Source organism: Salvelinus alpinus, chromosome 5 (genome assembly GCF_045679555.1).
Source record: "Salvelinus alpinus chromosome 5, SLU_Salpinus.1, whole genome shotgun sequence".
Taxonomy (NCBI): Eukaryota; Metazoa; Chordata; class Actinopteri; order Salmoniformes; family Salmonidae; genus Salvelinus; species Salvelinus alpinus.
The window spans coordinates 93,672,068-93,677,586 of NC_092090.1; positions in this window are offsets into that span (position 1 = coordinate 93,672,068).

Here is a 5,519-nt window from a genome sequence, read left to right on the forward strand (position 1 = left end):
GCAAAGGACCAAGATTAACACCTATTGTTGTGAGATATCTGTCAAGATACAATATATCTGAGTGGCAGTCTATTGTATGTACTGTCAATGTTTATTCAGGCATGGAGGAAAATAAATGAAAGGATCATTATAAATGACAAATAAAGCAGCTCAAGCCTAAGGGTATGCTATGATAAGAATTCAATCGTACCATATCAAAATCCTATTATATCTTAGGAGGGCTGTTAACTTATTTCAATACAGATTACATAGTCTGGTTAGTCGATGCTGAAGAATTTTCTCTTCCTGGTACTGTATACTAGCCTCGCGAGCCGCCTCATCCAGCAAGCTTACATGACAGCAGATCAGGAGGCTCGCGAGGCTAACTGTATACAGCTATTCCTTTATTCTCTTTGGGGCATTATAATGCACAGGCAATGGGTGTGTTTCTTTCCTCGTTTTCATCATTGCTTTCTTCATGTATTGGTAGCTATATCTCTTGGTCAGCCTCTGTGCTGTGAATATCAGTATCACAACTGAATGTGAAACGCATGCAACGCCACCTCCTTCATTGCGTTGTTTTTAGGGTCCAGAGCTTGTATCGCAATCATCTCTGTTACGGTCTGGATTTGACCATCATCAGTGAGAGGGAGGACCACAATGGACTGCCTTCAGCCCCGTGGCCCCTCCTCCTCTGTCTCAGCAGGACTTCTCCTGAGAACGTTATTATTACTTCTTCTCTCTTCTTAATTCTAAATCCCATGACTAATCTTCAGAACATGCTTAACCAGCCGGGGGAAAGTGTTCCAGAGCTTCAAAGAAAGCCGCATTCTCTTGTTCCAACTACTTATTCTTCTGCTTCTCCTGCTTCTCCTGCTTCTGCTTCTTCTGCTTCTTCTTCTGCTTCTTCTTCTGCTTCTTCTTCTTCTGCTTCTTCTTCTTCTGCTTCTTCTTCTTCTGCTTCTTCTTCTGCTTCTTCTGCTTCCTCTTCTTCTGCTTCTTCTTCTTCTGCTTCTTCTTCTTCTGCTTCTTCCTCTGCTTCTTCTTCTGCTTATTCTGCTGCATCTTCTTCAGACTCATTCAAGTAGGACTTTTTATTTATAGACCACACCATGCCTACCTTACCTTGTGTTGCTGATAGCTCCTGTTTGAAAAGTTAGTTATGTGTTTTTACGATCCTTTCCTTTTTCTTCCTCTTTAGTGTTTATTTTTTCTGGTTCGGTGTAGAGACATGTTTCTCCAAGGTGAATGAACTTGTTGTGTCTAAGCTGAGATAGAGGGCCTGAGATCCAAACTATCACTGGAATCACAGCTGAGCAATCTCTTGCAGAGTGACATAGCGGTCAGGGAGACATTAACCTGGTCAAGGTATATGACCGCCTCACTTCTACTTCTGCATTAGTTATAAACTAACGGAAAAGAAGACTTCTGGAATTTTTCTTTGACTATTGTGATCGTTAACTGTTGCTTGTCGAGAGTGTTAATGTAAAATATAACGCAAAAGTAAGTAACATGGTCCATTAGTGCTAATAGCAGGTTTTCACTGTATGAAAGTATGTACAGTATAGGCAAGGTTTCTTCCTTGTAACAGATGACTTGAGAAGACAGACCTGGTCCTATGAGAGTGGCAACATGTGTACAACCAATGCCTATACTTAGATCTCAAAGGAAGACATTTTGAGGGTTACGTAGGCTATTTATGCAGTCTGTATTTTCATTGAGGATACAATGAATTGGCTACAACAATGACCTGACAAAGCTATAGATAGAATCATGAGAATGTATTATCTTGGAGTGGCATATTTTACTTCCTAATCAACACTTCCATAAGAATTGCATTCATACATAACATCTGTTATGAATAGCATTTGACGTGAGGCTGGCAAACAATATGGGCTAGCTTTAGGTTAAACACTTATTCATGTTTCATAGCATTGTTCATAACACTGTCCTAGCCCCTGGTAAAAACGTATATGTTCATAACACTGTCCTAGCCCCTTGTAAAAACGTATATGTCATATGCATGCAATAAGAGCTAATTTTAGTAACATTTAACACAGTGTTTAACCAATAAGAGCTGCTTCTAGTAACATTTAACAAGGTGTTTAACCAATAAGAGCTTCTAATAACATTTAACAAGGTGTTTAACCAATAAGAGCTGATTCTAGTAACATTTATCAAGGTGTTTAACCAATAAGAGCTGATTCTAGTAATATTTAACAAGGTGTTTAATCAATCAGAGCTGATTCTAGTAACAATTAACAAGGTGTTTAACCAATCAGAGCTGATTCTAGTAACATTTAACAAGGTGTTTAACCAATAAGTATTTCCGACACATGAAGCTCTTTCATGAAGAGTGATCTTTGGACTTTAACAATATCTGTTTTCTCTGCTCTCTCTCAAGATAGAGCCTGTATTATTAAGAGCTCAAAAGGTGACAGGAAAGAGAGGCTGACATGATCTTTGACCTGACACCTCTTTAGAATGTCAACACAAACTCTGGTATGTTTGAAGGCCGAGGCTGGAGCTGCGGTGTGTTGGGGCGTCCATGCTCACACCTGTTCCTTTAATCTCAGGAGAATAACGGAACATGTTACTGTTCAAGTAGGAAGCGGGCCTCAACTGCTGAAAAAACTTGCACCTAGACCGAGCAAAATGGAAGTCATTTGTCAATGGCCAATGCCCTATGGTACAGCATGGGAAGCCAAGGACTTATGTCAAGTAAAGCACGGTTTAAGTATGAGTCACAAGGAGAGAAAAAACAACTAACATGATGGACGTAGGCCTTCGCAATTACATTAGCTTTATGTGAAGGAGGAAGAGGTTCAGATGAGTGATTTACTTTCGGCTATATGGCTGCCATTTTATGTTGGTGGCCTTCCCTATATTCATCAAAAGATTTATGCATTTCTAAATTGTGTGCCCAATACCAAACAAGCAAGCAAACTAAAATACGCTAATACTGCATATTCTGAGAAGGCACTGGCTGATCGTTTGAAAGCTGCCCATTGATTACACAAGAGCATTATGTGACGTCCTTCAGGACTGTGTGATCACGACCACAGCATTCCCCTCACACAGCACACAGCACACAGCACACGTCACTGTAATCTGCTTTTCATTTACATTCAGAAAACATATTTTTTCTTTCTTGACATTTGGAAGATGCGATGGCAAGCTCATAATTATTTAATTACGTCAATATTGGTCACTGCTGGAATCAGAGATGTAATTAAGTGCGATTTGGGTTTGGAATTGTGCATGAATTAATAATGAATGAATCAAAAACCACTTGGGATGATTACTTGCACATTACCACGCTCCAGGACCAACTGTTGGGTGTCTGAAAGTTATAAAAGCACAGGTACAGCCGCTCGGTAACACGCAGAACTGAGCAATCCCTGATGAAATTGAAATGTCAGTCAGAGAACAGAATGCTATACTCTCACGGGAAATTTTGCAGACAAATCCTGTTTCCCAAATAGCACTCTATTCGATAACATCGTGCACTACTTTTGACCATCGGGCTCTGGCCAAAAGTAGTGCACTATGTAGGGAATTGGGATGCAGACGCTACGTAAGAGATCATCTGACCTTTGTCAAGTATATTTTCTAACAACGTAATGAATATTACACAGACTGAACACATACTCTACTCTATACTCTAGCTAGACTATTAGCTCTGTCAGACATTTAGGTGTTATTGGAAATTAAGCAATGCATAATAACACATATTCAGGTGTAATTTCTATATAGGATTAACTACTGCAGGCATCTCTCTTTTTATAGTCATTGTCTTTTTTGTATTCTACTGTATTCTAGTCAATGCCACTCCGACATTGCTCGTCCTAATATTTAGATATTTCTTATTTCCATTCTTTTACTTTTAGATGTGTGTATTGTTGTGAATTGTTAGATACTACTGCACTGCTGGAGCGAGGAACACAAGCATTTTGCTATAACATCTGCTAAATATGTGTATGTGACCAATAAAATTTGATTTGATTGTCTGGGTATTTGTTCGGTCTCTTGTAACTGTGTGTGTGTGTGTGTGTATGTGTGTGTGTGTGTGCTTGTGCATGTTTGTGTGGTTGCGTCCTTGGCCCGTTCTGTGAGGCTTTGAGCTGTGGTCTGTAGGGAATAGGCTGTGGCACCAAGGCCAGACGAGGTGGAACTCATTCAGCTCTTTTCTCTCTGTGTTTGGAACAGATGTTTCATCACAGCTGGGAAGATCTAGGGGGTTTGTGAGCAAATGTGTCTATTAACCAACAGAGGTAATACTACATGAGGTAGGAAATTATGACTTCAATAAAGTCAAATTGGACTTCAATAAAACTATACAGACGACAAAAAAAGATGTTAAGAATTTTCAAGAAAGGTGACTCATGTCAGTCATGAAATGAGGCTATGGAATGCCATATAGGAATGCCATTGATCTACGTAGGCTACCGTTGGTTGAAGAGAGAGAATGTCAAATGTATGCTTAGATATTGTTCTACAGTTTCAATCAGATCCATTTAATGTTATTATATAAAAGGTTTTATCCATACCCACGGCACACATTTGTTTATTTGTAAATGAATGCAATCCGTATCCAATCAATGGTGGACTAAAAAGCTTTTATAGGTCCCAGAAGGAAATGTTTATTGGGGCACTCAGACATATGGAACAACTGTTAACAAACAATGTAATCATACATTTTATAATTGCAATTTACAATACATAATCCAATGAACACTGCTCAATGATAGGAGTCCTAACCACAGAGGTGAATGTTTTCCATTTATATTTGGCAATAGAGCTGGTTGATAATGCTATGGCCTGTTGTTTGACTTTTAGGATGTTTACTATTCGTATAACGTACCCTACACACTATTCCACTATTCTACTATTCCACTATTCCACTATTCCACTATTCTACTATTCCACTATTCTACTATTCCACTATTCCACTATTCTACTATTCCACTATTCCACTATTCTACTATTCCACTATTCTACTATTCCAACTATTACACTATTACACTATTCCAACTATTCCAACTATTCCAACTATTCAATTACATGCATGTATGTGCTTTGGCTGTTTAAGATCATCCTTGGCCCGTGCTGTGAGGCTTTGAGCTGTGGTCTGGGTATTCAGAGGGTATTATTTGTCTTAAGCCAGGAAATGAGTGGCTCATTTAGTCTGCCTAGAGAGTTTGGCTGGGCTTCATACAGCAGCACAGTCTATTCAGTTTCACACAGAGAAAATGAGAGAAATGACAGAGGGAGAGTCACAGCCTAGATAGAGGTAGGCACAAACATATTGCCACTGTCGTTATCTCTTGGAAAAGGAAATGTTTTCATCTGATCCCATTTTATCTCCATCGAACATGCAGCGGTATGCCATCTCAAAACTGCGGAAGTTTATAAAGTGAGGTGTAAATTAAAGTTCTTTTTCCCCCCGATTTGTTTTATGTGTTGTTAGGATTACGATGTCTACACTGTAATTGGCAGGGATTTTTATTGAGTGACAAATGGACAGGACAGCAGCAGCC